The following is a 17,655-nucleotide window of genomic DNA, read 5'->3' as shown; positions in this document are numbered from 1 at the left end:
TGATTTGGCAACAAGTGGGCAGCACCGTGGCCGTCCTTTGTGCTGTTGTAAAAGTTTGTTTTGGAGTACAATTTCCCCCGGGGGGCCCCCGTCTCCCCTGCTTCTCTTTGTCTCCTTTCTACGCTGCTCAACAGTCAGACTTTTTAATAACTTTTGTCTGACGCGCGTAACTCGACTACGCCACGCATGTGGGCGGTCGGGCGCTGCCACCTCGGGGTATGCTAAGTAAAATTGCATTGAAACTGCCATGTGTGTGTGTGTGTGTGTGTGTGTGTGGGTTTCGCAAGTTTCCCAGCGACCTCCAGTTTTTCGCAGTGAAAATGAAAATTTTCGCATTGCCAACTTTTTGCCAGCGAAGCTCTCTCTCTCTCTCTCTCTCTCTCTCTCTGCCCCGCTGTGGCAGTGCAAATATTTTCCCTGTTCTTAAAGTTCTTTTCTTCGGCTTAAAGCCAAAGGTGCGTGCGTGCTGTGGCATGCCACAAAGTCGAAAAAGCAACGACAAACGCAACAAGCGACAGGCAAAAAGTTTTTTTTAAACTTACAAAAACGAAAATAAAAGCGCAGGAAAAACTGCGAAAAACTGAACGAGCCTCAGGGGAAAAGAACATACAAATTAACTGTAAATAAAAGAAAATAAAAGCAAACAAACAAACAACAAAAAATGCCGTAAAAATATGGAAAATTAAAGGAAAAAATATACAAAAATACTAGAGGGCAGTCGACCCAAAGCCTTTGTATTTTAAAGAGAGATTGTCCATTACACTATCAAATATTCAATAGTTTTAATATATTTCCATTCCCCCGAATGAACTTGGAAAATTCTATCCAACAGATCCTTCTTTTATGCTTTTTTTGGGTACTTTAAAGTTTTTCAAGGAAAGCCCTATTTTGTATAGCTTTTTTTCGATTTTGGAGATTGCTTTTATAAATTAAGTATTAAATGTTCTATCAAAAACTGCAGTTTAATCCCAGAAATCTACCTTTATTTAGCCTGTCAAATATCTGGTAATTTTCCATTTAATAATTATGCCAAATGATAGGTTTAAATGGCTTAAAAGGGCTTGGCCCTCATTTAATACACTCCTAGAATGACAATAGAAAATGGCTATCAAATTGGGTATTATTATTGTTTATAAATGCCAGAAATGTAGGCCATTCCATGGCCAAAGAAAAAAGAAACAAAAGCCTTGCAATGAATATTCTCATCAAAATTGATTTCCCCCCTAAAAAAAAAGAGAATTTTCACATGTCACAAAAAAAGAAAAAGAAAGAAAAAAAAACAAAGGAAAGGCCTTTCATTTTTGGGTTTACCGTGAAAGCTTTTCTTTTGTTTTTTTTTGTTGTTGTTGGTTGGGAATATTATTGTTGACTTTTGTTCATCCCTTATGTTCTGGGGCGGAAAAGCGGCCGGGCAGGGCAGGGCAGGGCAGGGCAGGACTCCCACTAATTTGTCCATTATGGCAGGAGTCCTGCCCCATTTTCGGGGGTGCACCTGTTGCGGTCGGTTTAACTTTTAACTTGATTTCGGGGCCCTCGCTACAGCAGCATCCATCATTTATCATCCATCAACGAGAAGGAGGAGGAGGAGGAGGAGCAGGAGGAGGCCCGACACAGAGGTTAATTAATAAATTAAACCCCCACTGAAAAAAGGGTCCTTCGAGTGGGTTACGGGCTGGGGGGTGGCTGAAAGCCATTAGCATTCCTTTCGCTTGACTTTTTACCATCTTCTTTCTGACTTTTTTACTGCCTCAAAAGTGCCATCAAAAAGTGATGTACATCTGAAGCCCATAAATATTTCATTTTTGCAATAAAAAAAAGCAAGAAAGATATTCTCAAATATCAAATATCGATTGGGGGCCTTTTAGGGGAAATTTTGCAGAATCAGCTAAGGATTTGTTTGTTCTAAAATGATGCTGAAAAGGCTGTTAAATCGAGAAAGTATCTCGCAAGTGGCGGTCCGATTGTATCTGGATATTTTCAATCTTTTAGCGTATACACGGATACATTTTTTGCCGCATCTTAGGCCTTGGCTTGCCTCTCAAAAGCGGCTTAAATGCAGGCGCTCATGTGGCAGTCGCCATAAAAAAAAAAAATGTGACATCCAGCAGATGCAAATCTTATTAGCGAATGTTGCTTCTGTGCTCTAAAAGGATGATATGCACACGTGGAATGCCAAGAGTCCTAGTCCTTGCTCTGCCACCTAATGCCACATAATTGGCCAACAAATGGAGTGGCTTTCGACCAGCTTTTGACCAGCTTTAGATGTGGGTTGGCGCTGATGAATCTTTATCTCTAGACTGTAAAGATTGTTATTTTTAGGGTCGCAAAAGGCTCTTAAAAGATGGCACTTGACGCAGGTAGAAAAGGATTAAATAATGCCAGGATTGGACATGGTTTAAATAGCAAAAAGGGTACTCATTAGAAATTAAAAGGTGGGAAACTGGAAGGGATTTCTCTTGCGTGTCCTTCGATGGGTGGGCGTTATCTTTCATCGTCTGTTGCTGCCACACTCTGATATTGCCGCCGTTCTCGAATAATGAGCAGAAATTGACGAGGCGTTCGAAAAACGCCGGAGACCACAGAAACCGCTTTCGCTTTGTGAAGCATTTAAATGAATTAAATGCTGTCAGGGCATACTCTCTAGCCACAAAAAAGGGAAGGCAGAACAGGAGTAAAAAAACATAATTATCAGGGGGTACAAATTGAATCGCTGGAACGAGAGAGAGAGAAAATACAAAAAAAAATAGAAACGAAGGAGCAAGGCCATCGCTTGAGGGAACGAAAATGGGAATACCCTGTAAGGGATAGCATATGGATTTTATTTTTGGATCCCTGGATACTCTAGCAGATCTTTGGGTACTGATATATTCGTATCTGTCCCACCTTCTAGAGAGAAACATCTTTTTTCCTGGCCTTTAAGCCTCCACTTTGTCATGCAGCAGTGCTCCTCGGTCCACCAGTCCCGATAGCCTTGTAAATATTTTCCCTAATTAATTGCTGGTCATGCAGCAGTTCCTCTCGGTTGTTTCGAACAGTCTCTGCCTGTTGGCCAAGGCCAACGTATATGTTCAGGGATCCGCTCTTTGAGGGGGCTTCTCAAACCCAAACATAACGAAGCGAAGCCTCAAAAACCAACAAAACGAAACGGCAGGGCAGGGCAGGGCAGGGCGGGGCAGGCAGCAGCTGCCCCAACAGCCTTGAGTGTGGGGTGGGACTGGTCCATTGGATGGTTTAATGGCTGCTGCCGTATCATAAATGAAATGATGCTTTTGTATTGGTTTCGCTACTCAATTTAATTTATTGCCAGAAGAGAGAGCTCGGTCAGCTTTTTTCTGCTTTCGTTTTTGTAATATGCAAAGTCTGACGATGACGATGACGATGGCGATGATGATGATGCTTTGTTTTAATTGCCAGCAAAAGGAATCTGCCCCATGAAATCGTTCATTAATGCTGGTGATTGGCTTTTATGTTGCCATCCACACAGCCAATGGACGGATGGCACTGGGGCCACTGGAGCACTTGCAACGATTCAAAGCCATCAGCCAATTAGCAATTTGCGGGGGAAATAGTTGCCACTGAAAAATGTGGATTGTTCAACAAGTTTATGGCCACAAAGAGGAGTTTTTTTCGTTTCAAAAATGGTAGTCCAACTGGATTTCAGAATTTCAGAAACTTTAAATCTACAAAATGAATAATGAACAGAAAGAATGAATATAAATGAATGTGAGCCTTCATAATTGACTGAAAATTGTATGTTCTTTAAACTTAATAAATACAAAAATTATTTTTTATGTGTTCTGTTTAGATTTAAAAATATTTGAATTACATTTTTACATATTTGGAATTCTTTTTTTTTAATTTATACATTTTTTTTTATGCTTTTGAATTACATTTTTACATATTTGGGATGTGTTTTTCTATTAATAATAATACATATTGTTGTTTGCTATTACCATTTGAAATTTTAAAATATTTATATTTAGAAAATTAAAAATTATTTCTATTTTTTTTATAAAAAAAGAAACGACAAGGTTTTTCTGAAAAAAAATTATATTTGTTTTTTTAACGTAATTTGTATTGTTTTTTTAAATTTAATTTTTTTAAATAATTTTTTTGTTTTTAATAATTAAAAAAGTTTTTATTAATAATTTTAATTTAAAAAAATAATTTTTCCTGACTTAAATATTAATATATTAATTAATATTATTTCCAATAAAATTTTAATAATTAAAAAATAAAAATTTTTCCTGACTGAAATATTAATATATTAATTAAAATTATTTCCAATGAAATTTCGTGAAATCCACTCCATTCTTGAAGCCAAAAGCAAATATTTCCGCAGTGCTTCTGCAGTTTCCTGTTGCCTAACTCTAGGAAATTTATAGTTTGTGTTTAATAAACCAAACCAGTAGCTTTCCTGCAGTTTCTTGGCTTTTCCTGGCCATAAATTTCCATTAAATTCTACCACGACTGGAGCTGAAAGTTCTAGAAAGTCTCCCCCCTTTTTGTTGCATATCCTTTGGAAAAGGAAAACATGAGACATCCCTGCCCCTGCCCCACACCTCTCATTGTATCGCGGTGGGGTCTATAATTAATCCTTTCTGCCCGTCTGGCTGTCACATCGCCTCAGAAGCACACCGCCACACGCATCGCTGCACTTGCGATGCCAATGCAAACGGATGGCAAACGGCACAGAACACACACAGACAGACAGACAGACAGACAGGAGTTGATCAAATCAATAATTATCCTAATGCAGTCGCTGGAAATGCTAATGATGGCTGGCTGCTGAAATTGCTAATGAACCATGCACACAGCCCGTGAAGCAATCGAGGCGCAGAAAGCGCAGCACCTGGCCGATGCTATGTGAATTTTGAAACGGAATTCAAGACAGACACGAATCCTGGGAGTTCCAGAGCTCTTCCATTCGATATTCGATCCGCAAACTGTTTCTTATGCATAAATCATGAAACAAATTCTGTACCAGTGGTGGAACGAACCAATAAATTAATCAAAAATAAAAGTTTCCTGTGGTCAAAGGCGTAAACCGAAACGCAAACACGAACACGAACGAACGAGTGGCTAAATGGCTCAAGGAAATGGCAGAGAAACGGAGAGACAGAGAGAGAGAGCGAGGAAGAAAGTAAGAAAGGACCCTCTGGGAAATGGGGAAATAGAGCAAGAATAGGGGGCTTCTGTTGTCAAACTGGATAATTAATTTCAACGCCTTGTAACAATATAAATACGCTGACGTGAGCCAATAATTAATGACAACATTGAAAGGAAAACACAAGCCTTGCTGCACGGCACCGGCAGAGGTCACAAATTGTATGTCACGCCCCCACCCCCCACACAAAAAAAAACAAAAACACAAAAACATTCCTGTTGATGTTTTCATACGAAATGTTGGATAGTTTTTGGGTCGGAGGCGGGGAAAAATGGGGTGCAAATAATCTAAAATGTTGTTACACGGCATATTTTCATATCGAAGCGCTAACGTGTGACTGGCAGTTTCCGTTCAAATGAAGCAACATCATTCTTGTATGATAGCGTTTACGTGTGACTGGCATTTTTGCATGAAGCCATTCCAGCCATAATTCTCAAGCTTTTCAACACCTTTCAAGAATTCAGTAGCTTTTCATTTGAATGACATCATTCCATCATGCAACGTTTACGTGTGACTGGCAACATGAAGCCATTCCAGTCACAATTCACAAGCTTTTCAACTTCTTTCAAGAATTCAGTAGCTTTTTATTTGAATGAAATCACTCCATCATGCAACGTTTACGTGAAACTGGCAACATCATTCTTGTATGATAGCGTTTACGTATGACTGGCATCTTAGCATGAAGCCATTCCAGCCATAATTCACAAGCTTTTAAACACCTTTCAAGAATTTAGTAGCTTTTTATTTGAATTAAATCACTCCATCATGCAACGTTTACATGTGACTGGCAACAGATTTGTTTTTGCTTTAAACAAAATCTGAAAAATCATCTTTCTTTAGATACATTTATTCGGAAGATTTCATTGAAATCCAATTTCTATTGGATTAATAACGTGGAAAGGCTATTCTTTTACTTTGATTAAAAATTGGTCCTTAAAAATTAATTTCGTTAAACAAATAAATGATGAAACATGGCCCATAATTGCATAAATTATGCTCATAATTAATTTTCATTAAAATTTTCATTTCTGCGGCGATGAAAACAATTAAAGAGGTCACCCACTCCCGGCATCAATTAGGAGTTCTGCGTTGTATCGTTTTATAGCTCTATCATTCCATCAGTTGCGATGACAAATTGAAGCTTAAATTGCTCCAACTTATCGGCTCGGAGCGGGGCCAAATGGTGTCAAATGGTGCTCAAGAAAAGGCACGCAATCGAGCTACGAACGAACGAGGCGAACACCTACTTTTGAACCACATCCTTACATTCCTACATCCTACATCCTTCAAGCCATTTACTCACTTAACACTTCGGGAATGGTTGGCTTGGCGGTGGCGGTGGCGTGTCGTTGAACTGGACTCCACTCCTAATGATTTCCGGGTGGTGCGGCAGATCGATTTCTGGAACTGAACAACGAACGCTGTTAACCAAATGAACTCCAAACTGAATGCCGAATCAAAGACAGTGTCAATGGCCTCTGGAACAAAAAAAAAAAAAAAAAAAACAAACCCTTCCTCCACTCCAATCATTTTTGTTATTTTATAATTGCCGTTGTGGCTGTGGCAGACATCCCTTCTTGTACTAGTCCTTTGTAGTCTTAGATGAAAGATGCTAATGGTATGGGCAGGGGCAGGGGCAGGGGCAAGAGTAGGGACTTTTGGGACCACTCTCGAGCAACTTGTTGGCTCGAATGGGTTGAGGGTTGAAACTAAAACAGCAGCTGAAACTCGGCTCTCATTTATATTTAATGAAATATAAATAAAATATTGCCAGGCACACACAGCTCTTGTGAAACATTTTCGAGAGGTTCTAGAAGTTCCAGAGGTCCTTCCCGCCTTCGTATTCGCTGGAGAAACTCTCCTGCCTCATTACCATTCCTTGAGCAACCAAACTAGTAGCTAAATCCCCTAAAGAAAGTGCTTTCTGCAAGTTTTTGTTTGAAACTTTTCGGTTTTCCATTAAGGAAATATATTTTCCTGAGCAAGGAAAGTGGAAAAGCAAATAATACGCGGCTTCAGAAGATATCACATTTTGTAATAATTTAAAAAAATGTTTTTGTTGGCCATTTAATATTTTTTTTTTTTAATTTTTAGTGTTTTAATATATATTTTTTAATTTTAGTTTTAAAAATAGTTTTTTTTTAATTTTAGTTTTAAAAATAATAATTTTTTTAGGATAACAATTTTTATTTTTATTTTTTTTAAGCTAAAAATGTTTGCTTTTATTTTTTTTTATGGTTTTTATGCTAATTTTTTATTTGTATATTGTTTATTTTTGTTGTTGTTTTTTTTTAGTTAAAATTTTTTTTTTTTACTTTCGGATTGATATGCGATTTTTATTTTAAATAAATATTACGGAATGTATTGGGTGTCTCTACCTTTTGCTTGTTTTTATCGTTTGTGCCTCGACGAAAACGTTTGTACTGCCTGGCCAGTGACTTTATTTCGCTCCTGCTGTTTCCTGTCGATTTCGAAACGCTTTTCCTTGTGCCGTGGAAAATTTCATTAGTTAAATGGTTCAAAAAGCATCAAATGGGGCTTTCGGGTCTAAAAATTATTGAAAGTTCTTAAGTGGCTGTCGTGGCCATCGTCTGGTATTCAAGGATGCTCAGCCGGCAAACGCATAAATCCATAGAAAAGGGCTTTCGGCTTTACATTCGAGTGGACTGGACTTTTGCTTGTTGACATTTTGGTTTTTTTTTTTTCCAATTTGCCAAATGCAATGCGGCAAGGACTTCCTCTCCTTTGGGCTTTCCGTGTGGAGGATTGTGGCTACGATTGCGGCTTGCCAAAGTCAAGGACTCGGCTATAAAGTGGAAATGTCAGAGCCTCTTTTGCGGTCAGTTATTTGCATTTGCAAATCGGTTAATCAGCAATGTCACAGCAATTAATAGCCATCTCAACCTCTTCCTCATCGGCATTCCATGGAGTGTTTGTGTGTGGTTTTTTGCGAATGCGGTTCCCCCCACTGCCCAATGAAGGCCTGGTGTGGCTTTGCCAGAGAAAACTCTCATTACCTGCAATGGAAATGTTCTTGAAATGATTGCCTTCATTTGATTTTGTCGTTAAATTTTATCAAAATATTTGGTAGCCACATGAAATACATTTCGGAAATATATGAAGTGTATATGAATGAACATTCAACTGCAGGGACGACCATTTCTGATTTCTCATTGAGTTCAATCATCCTTCAGGCCCTTCAGGGTCCTTTCGCGGACTCCACCTAATGGTCATGACATTTTGCCTCCACTTTGTCCACTTCGTTCACTAAAAAGCCAAAGGCATTGATGCCGGGGCGCCCTCTGCTTGATGTCTGTTTGGTGCACCCTGTACTCCGAGGCATGTCTGGGTGGCATATTCGTTGGACCGAGGGGCAGACACTGCATGACGCGTGAACGCTTAAAGGCAGGAGAGCATGGAGATGAAGCTGGAACTGCTGCTATCAGATGGAAAACACATTCCGTCCTCTATCTATTGGTTTTTTTTCTTAGATTTTCTAACAAACTGATTGATGGAACACCTTTATCAGGTATCTGTAAGCTCCAGCCTCTGATAGATGGTCCTAGCTCTCTGTCAGAGGGTATCCCTCTGTGCCAGACCCTCTGCTTGGATTCCCCGTCGGCCAATTGTAGTCTGTTGTGTGTATTTTTCTTTGATTTCGATTTGCTTGATTTGGCAAATATATTTATATATATATATACGAGAAATGCTTACTGCTTTCTGCTTTCTCTGTTTGCACGTAATTGTTGCGATGGTCCCGCTTTGGCGATGGCTTTTCTCCGATTCCGATTCCGATTCCGATGATGATTCTGTTGACGATGATAGCGATAATTGAGGAGCAACATTATGATGTATACAAGTGGTAAAAAACACAAAATAATAACGATGTTATTGCTGCTAAGAAACACATGGTAATAATGATGTTGTCGGTGCTCAAGAACATGGAATTATAATGATGTTGTAGCAGCTGATGGATGGATAAATAGTGACCACAGGGCATGCGAGTCAGTGACTTTCAGTGACTTCCAGTGACTGTGGATACCAGTTCCGCTCGTGCATGAATTTACAAGGGCGGTGGCAGGGACAGGGGCAGTGGCAGGGGCAGTGGCAGTGGCAGGGGCAGAATAACGTGCAACACAAAAAGTCAAATAATAGGGAAAACAAACTAATTCTATTAGAAGTGTGCCCCTCCAGGCACCAAGGTACACACACGCGGACATTCAAGAAGGACCCCAACGGACAAAGGACCCTCTTTTGCCACACTCTCTCTAGGGCGAAACCCCCTTTGAGGGCGGGGGGGGCTTTGATTTATGGATTGGTGGCGCTGCTCTAGCTTTTCTGGAAGATACCCTTTCCGTAGGGAGGACAGATCGATGATGGAAACACTATATACCACTCTAGCTTCAGTTTAGATCTCTTTGGCTGCTAGAAGAAAACGTTCAACAAGTATCTTTCGCGGCTAGAAAAGTATCTTCCGTGCGTTAAGGGTATCCCCACCTTCGGCTACCAGGGCGGACTTTGCCTTTTCGTCTGTGCTGATTTTCTTTTGATTTTGTTTTGGTCTTTGGCCAATTTATAAGTTTATTTGCTTAATGCCAGGAGACCGGCGGCCCGGGGGCAGGTCCTGCAGGACACTTAACCCAACAAAGAACTACAACGACAGCAGCAGCAACAACACAAATATTCATTGAAAACTAATGATGTGGAAAATAGAAAAATTGCCTGCAGTTAGAAGACGAAACGAACTTTGGGTCCGTTCCCTCGTGGCGCACAAACATCGGGGAATGTGTGTCCTGGCAGGATGCGTTGCCCTTTTCGAAATATTAAGATTAAGATTTTTGTGGCATGCAAATGAAATGTTCAACAAAGCGGCGAGGATGGGTGAATGTTCTTTAAGCCAAAAAATGATGGAAACCCTTTCAGTCTCTTTTTTTTTTGTAACCTTTGAGTGGAGTAAACCCACTGATGGCCGTATATCTGATGGAATGCTCTGGCAAACTCTTGTCTGACATGCCACATGCCCCCATGCCCCAGCCAGTCCGTTCTATCGAACAAATTATGTGGCAATTTAGGCCCCAAAGTGCTGAAACACACACAAAAAAAAAGTGACTGGAAAATGAACAAATAAACAAAACTTCAGTCAATGTGCCCCAGCGATTTCGTCCGCTGATTGATTTTCAAATGTGCGTAATCAATAAAAAACAAGAACATCCACAGAAAGAGAGAGAGACGGAGACAGAGAGGGACATAGAGAGAGGGGGAGAAAGGGAACAAGTAGGAAGGAAAATGCAGAGAGTGACGTCAAATGAAAATTTCAATAAATAAATGAAATAATGCTTTGGAAAACAATGGGCCGCATAAATATTTGAATTGTAATAATGAATGAGCGAGAGAGCCACACACTTGTGGGATACACACGGACATTTAGCGTTTCCTTCGGAGTTTCTTCAGTGGAACGAACCCCAGAGACCCCCCAGCCCCCAGCCCCAAACCCCACCCCAACCCCATTTACCATTTTCCATGCTTGGACAATTCTTTGAACGGTCGTCCCTTTTTGCCAGCCCAAGGGGGGAGGGATGGGGGGGAATAAATATATCAACAAAAATACTCGTAAGGCGAATAATGGCAACGCCTGGGGTGAGCGATTGAGAGTTGTATCTGGAAGCTATATAATCAATTTGTTCAATTTGTTTGCTTTCCATAAATATTTATATAAAAATAATGCCTGGACAGTGCCTGCCGCTTCCACTTGACGGAATAATCCACAAAGTCACAAATAAGCCACGGAATTTACGGTATTCGAAAATTCAAACCAGAGATTAATTATGAATGAGATGAACACAAAAAGTCTTCGTTCAAATATTTGATGGTAATAAAAAGAAAGGACTAAAGAATGATAATAGTTCCTTGAATATTCCTTTAAAAAAATAAAAGACTGATACTAGAAAAATACTAAAGCAACTGCTAGAATTGGTTATAATTTAACGAATATTTGTAAAGAACTGAGACAATGATAATATCAACAAGAAAAAAGATCCATAATACTAAAAAAAATGACTGGAAATATAAATATAAATATATAAAAAAAAGAAGCCTTAAAAAATACTAGAATGATATTGTAAGAAATATTCGATTATTTTTTTATTTTTTTTTATTTTTTATTATATGAATTTTGTATTTTTTATTATTATTTTATTTTTAATGTTTTATTTATAATTAGAATGATCAAATACTAGTTTAATCCTAAAAAAAACTACTTTAATACCAGAAAAATACTTAAAAATACTAAAAATAATCCATTTTGCGATGGATTCTATAGCCTCTCACCAATCTGTACCACTTTTTCCAAGTGAAAACTGAAGCCATTTCCCATAAGTCTCCCAATTCTCCCAAATACGAATCAGTGTCTTTTTTCTACCAAGTTTTTCCTGCTTTAATCGCGGAAGAACAATGCTGATAATCTTGGGTATATTTCTTTAAATTGTAATTATTGCAAACCAAAGAAAAAACCGAAGAAAAAACCATTTACTTTGAACAAAATTTGGAAATTTTATTACATTTATTTTTTTTATTTTTTAATGGGTCGTTTATTGCTTACAAAAGATGTAATTAATTTGATAAAAATATACGTACTAGTATTTTTTTTTTATTCGGAGATAATTACAAGAATACAAATAATATTCCATGGCAACATTTCCCAGAATTAGTTTCCCATTTGGGCATGGGGCAGCTCCATTACACGTAAATGTCGTAAGTTATTTACAATGTTATAGGCATCGCATTAATCATCGTATAACTAGTATCATGACAAGTTCTTATCGCAGTTGGGCTTTGCTGTCAGCCGTCAGGCATCGGCATGGGGAGCTTGACCGAAAAACTGTCATTCAACGTCGAGCAGGAGTCCATATATTCTCCGTGTGGCTGGGGAAAGGTATTCCTCTGGGAATCAGCCACAGGACTAGCAGCAATACAGGCTTATTGCATTAGAGCCGAGCCGCTACTGTCAATTTAAAAAGGTTTTTAATGTCCGCACATCGCAAATATTGAGAGATGGTCCTCGATTGGCAAGCATTTTAATTGACTTTTAAACGAATGACCTTTACTCGGGAGAGGAGATTGAGAGAGAGGAGAGAATGCATTAGTCTTTTAATTAGTGCACTTCACTCAAAACATCAGGCACCATTTCTGGACACCAATTAGCCATGATTTTGGTAGCACAGGCTCGTTGTGGGGGAATCGTTTTTCGAGTGTTTAAAACTTTGCCACAACTTTTGGACACGCCCCGCCGTCTCGATAGGCAAAAACTTGAGCAACTCCCTTCCGTTTCCCTTTACCCTAATGGGGTTCCCCTTTCCCCTAATGGGGGTTTTCTTTTAGCAAAAACTTTTTTGGTGGCCCATAAAAATTAACAATTTTATGAAGCTTATAGTTTTGGAACCATTCTAACGGGCGATTAGGGATGCAATTACTCGTAAAAGTAACCGGATTCCAGTCCATCGGAGGGGAGAATATCGCAACTCCAAATGGGACTATCGCTAGAGATATTGGTTGGGCATTCATTCAATTACTTGTCTGCACTATTTGCATTTCATTTCATTCGAGCTAAAAGCCTCTTCGTATTCATCAGGTAAATCGATTACGCAAGTATCCTTTTGTTTTGTGTTTTTTTTTTTATTTTTGCAAATCAGCTTAATGGAGGGCAAAAGCGCAAAAACTCGAACAAACTTTCATCAATTTGGCATGCAAATCACTCAACTTCTGGGGCCATTGCACAAGCAGTTCTTTCTCCTCTTTTTTTCTGCTTTACGGACAAATCATTTAATAGTGCAATAGGCAGCGCATCCACAGTGGGAGAGAGAGAGAGCAAGGGGAGGTGCAGGCGCCCCATTGCTCTTTCGAAAACTTGTCTAAACTGTTAAGGCAAGAGGCTTGGAAAAAAACCTATAAAAAATTGAAAAATAATCGTATGAGACGACGGTGTACTCTTTTTCTCGGTGAAATGATTTCTTCCAGTATTTAAGTAAAGTACAAAAAATGGTCGGCAAAGCCTCCTCCTAAAGGGCATTCGCATCCACGATGGAGTGATGGAGGAGCCTCTCACCTATTGAGAGATGCAGGCAGGCTCTCCTCTCTCTGGTCCTTCGTCATTTTCATTGCATAAAATCCTCCGTTAAGTGAGTTACGGGGGCGATGGAGTGGCCCTTGGGGCACCGGCTCTGGTGCTGACAATTTTTACGAGCATGACAGAGCGGCTTTCAGGCCTATCAATAATCAATCGATTTCGAGACGATGAAATGTTCAAATAAAATAAAAATCAATTGCTCAAGTCAACAGGTCAACAAAATGGGTCAAAAGGGGACTCCTTGGAGGGGTCTGTGCTCTGCTAAAAGTGTTGGAAATTTCTAATATTTAAAAAGGATGACGACATGCCCGACAAACAGAAACGGAAGCTGAGCCGTCGCTCTGCTACTCGATGTCCAGTGTCCTGTGTCCTGTGTCCTGTGCTCTCTTTCTTATGCTCCACAAGCGCCAGCTCTGGTCTGGTGACTTCTGTGTCGCCACTAAGCGGTTTAAGAGCAGTCAAGGACCCGCAAGGGCAAAGTCCTTTCCCTCTTTAATATCAAATCAAGAAAATGCATTTAATTTCCCTTAAGACGGGGGCAGACGAGGCATTAGAGAAGTGCTTGAAATGCACTTGATAACTGATTGATTGATTATTAATTTTGTTTAAGTACCACATATATATTTTTTATAAGCCGTCAAAGTGGAGATTTCTTGGGCTTTCAAACGGAAAAGGTGGCAACATTGCAGTGGCATCTCTCTTTCGAGCTGAAAGTCGTCTCTCCTTTAACTTCTCCTCTCTTTTGAGCCCCCTTTGGATGGCATATTTTGGCCCAAATCCCTTGCTGGTTGGGTCGCCGATTTGTGGGTGTCATGCCACCAACCAAGGGGATCCTTAAACGCCGAATGAATGAAGGAAAGCTGAGGACCAACTTCAAGGCACAGGCAAAAAATTCTACGAGTATCCCCCATTGTATGTGCTGGAAAAAGTAGAGATGGAAAAACTTTCTGACCAAAAAACGCGGCGGAAATGCCCGGTTGGTAAAACTTTCCATGGCCTCTCTCTCTCTCTCTATCTTGTACTTTGCCCCTGCCTGCTCCTGTCTGTTGCTGTCCGTTCCTGTCGGTTGAGAAAAACCCCATAGAAGAGAACTGTAAAGTTCATAATCATGTAAAGGAAAGCGTCATCCAATACGCTGCATCATGTGGGCGCGCCTGCAATTATTGGTGCCTGCAACTTTGAGGACTTTGCGTTTAATTTGAATTTGCAATTCGCTAATTAATCAGTCCGCCACCGCATCGCATCGTATCGCATGGCAATCCCCTAATGTGTGTGTGCCATTGCAGGCTTTCGCCAAGAAAGCTATTCAGTTACCAATTAGCTATGCATTTGATGTTTGATGTGGTCTCATTAGTTCCCTCAATTCCCTAATTCCTTAATTTATAGGTGACTAAGTGATGATTAGAGGTCTGGCCGAGCTGTATGTGGCATCTCCTTACAGGTGGCATCACCGTTTCCATACGAGAGAGAAGTCTGATGCCTGTAGATGACAGCCCCTTAACAGATGGCATCTCTGGAGCCACCAGATAAATGGAATGGCAGCTTCATTCTCCTTCCAGAGTTGCCAGAGAGTCGCAAACCTCCTCAGAGATGCCTCTTTCGAGTCAAAACATTCGAAATGCTACCCGAGTGGCAATCCCTAACAGATGGCAACTCTATTTTAGTTTAGGAGCCAGCAGATAAATGGAAAAGGCAAATATTTATGGTTTTAGAGACGAAAAGAAAGGTTTAACTCTTTTATCGAATGGTCAGAGTGGCAGTTTCTAACAGATGGCAGCTCCATACCCCTGCCAGAGTTGCCAGAGTTGCCACATAGTCGCAAAACCTCCTCACAGACGCCTCTTTCGGGCAAAAACAATCGAAATGCAACCCGAGTGGCAACCCTGAACAGATGGCATCTCTTTTTTAGCTAAGGAGCCACCAGATAAATGAAAAAGGCAAATATTTGTGGTTTTACAGACGAAAGAGAGGTGTAACTCTTTTATCGAATGGTCAGAGTGGGAACCCCTTACAGATGGCAGCTCCATACCCCTGCCAGAGTTGCCAGAGTGTTGCAAAACCTCCTCACATTCGAAATCCAATGAATTCATGAATTTTCTCTATGAATTTCAACTAAAATCCAAACATTTACAAAACAATTAAAGGATTAAAATGCCATTCAGTAGCAGCTTACAGTTTGGGCCCACGAAAATGACCATCTGCCTGCCCCACAAAGGCCTCAAGAGCTCTTGGCATCGGATCGGTAATAATTTATTTTGTTTATTGCCCACCTTTTGCTAAGCTCAAGGATTAGGAGCAATCACAATTGCGACCATCCCTCGATTCAATTATGAAATTACGAAATTACGAAGCTCCAAGCCTAATGCCACTTTAGCCATCGACAAATGTATCTTGCAGCCATTGTATCCATTGAGCAGACACTTCCTTTGTCTTCCCCAAATGCAAATGCAATGCAAACGGATCGACTATTGCCACATGCATATGTCAATGTTTTTTCAGGCCCAGTCCCAGTCCCAGTCCCTGGCCTTTCGCTCTCCCCAACTCTTTGGATAGCCGTGTATTTGTGCCACTTGATTGGCTTTTATGTGTACTTATTATTTGAACGGATTTTGTGTGTGCATTGGGGGCTCCCATCAATCCCTGCGTTGTGCCTTCCTCTAGAGCGAAAGCCCCTGGAGTCGGCTGGCATTTTATGGAAAATGGAAATTAATACGAGTATTTCAAATGCCTCCCACCCCGGGCAGACGATTCACAGCCAAGTTGAGTCGGATTTAAAGTGGTTCTGAGACAGGCAGAATATGGTCGGCCTTTGTTTGTGTGAGGGAAAGAGAGGGTGAGACTGAGAGCCTTTGATCCCAGAAGCAACCGCATGCCGTGTGCCCCCCCCAAAAGTGTGTGTCATAGGGTATATGTCGATGCCAGAGAGAACCACAGAAACGAACAACAACCATGCATCCTCCACAGAGGATGCATTCAACGGAGGGACGATGGAAGCCACTCTTGAATGCCACACAGGCCACGGGCTCACATTTGACCGGGCCAAAAGTCATAGAAGGTTCGAAGCCAGTCGAGTGGCCTAAAAATGCCATAAACATGAAAGCCTTCTGCTCAAAAATGAAATTAAAAACTGCCTCTGGCCGGAAAAATCCATGAAAATCAAACTACTTTTCCTTGGAGTTTCCCCTTAAATGCAATTGCGAGCACAATTTTGGGGGGAGAGCGGGTGGGGGGCAAATAATTGAAAAAAATATTGTTATTAGAAATTCTCCAAAGAGCTAAGCCACATTGGGAGAGAGAGCGAGAGCCAGCCTAGGTTCTGCCACAATTTATGAACTTAATTTACCTCAAAATTTAAGGCCATGTCTCCTTAATGGCCCGCATCTTCTGCATAAATTACACATTTAATCCGTGGAAGGCCCCATGAGACCTTCAGCCTTTGGCTTGATAGTTTTCGCGGCTGTTCAGAGAGTCCCCAAACAAAACTGCAATGGCTATGGTCTGCGGGTACCAGAGAGAGAGAGAGAGAGGGAGGAAACTTCTGCCTCTATATATGACATTTGTTATAAATTTAATTAAAACAAAATGCCGGAAATGAGTGAAGTGCCGAGGCAGTTTTCGTGTGTGTTTGGGGGGTGGGTGGAACACAAAAGGAGAAACTTGTCTAACTGGCAGACAGTCCTTGGGAAAACTCGCAGGAAAGGCCCACACACACGCAAGACTCGCACCATCCTCCTTCCGTCTGGAATTTCACAAAAAGTTGGCAAAAAACACACAAAACTGGAGGCTGTAAAACGACGACGGGAATACCCTTGATGGAGGACCTTTCCTACCAAAATTGCCATCTTTTGCAAATATATTTCCCTAAAAAATCATTCGAATACCCTTGATGGGGAAATGGAATACGTGGCTCTTTTTTGGAGACCAAAATTGCTTTCTTCTGGAAAAATATTTACCCAAAGATTTTTCAGTATTTCCTCAAAAAAAAAATCATAAGAAAAGCGGCTCCAAAATTCGCTTCTTGAAACACATAAAAACTTTTTCGAGGCCTCCAAAAATTTCTTTGGTGTTCTGTCATTAAAAGATTCCACAAAAAAATTAATAAAAAATAAATTCCGAGACTTTTCAAAAATGAAATAAAAATAATTATGTTGCGGGCGGCGGGCGGGTCTGGGCTTGGTCCTTGATATCCTTGACTTAAAAACGGTTTGAAGCTTTTGGCAGTGAATGGCGAATGCAATTACATGCTCCACAATGAAGCACCGAATCATATATCTAGAGATATTATCACACAGATACGAGTGTGTGTGTGTGTGTGTGTGTGGCCATAAGCCTTAAGCTCTAGATTTCTGGCTTTCCCAAATGGAAT

General features: G+C 40.4%; 1 protein-coding gene across 4 annotated transcripts in view; it reads left to right on the top strand.

Annotated features, from left to right (window-relative positions):
* The window catches only part of rdgA (retinal degeneration A), a 118,619-nt gene that overhangs the window by 42,846 nt on the left and 58,118 nt on the right, over nt 1–17,655 (top strand). The gene's annotated exons all lie outside the window — the stretch shown is intronic.

Source organism: Drosophila pseudoobscura, chromosome X, assembly GCF_009870125.1.
Source record: "Drosophila pseudoobscura strain MV-25-SWS-2005 chromosome X, UCI_Dpse_MV25, whole genome shotgun sequence".
Lineage (NCBI taxonomy): Eukaryota > Metazoa > Arthropoda > Insecta > Diptera > Drosophilidae > Drosophila > Drosophila pseudoobscura.
This window is presented reverse-complemented; position numbering and strand designations above follow the sequence as displayed.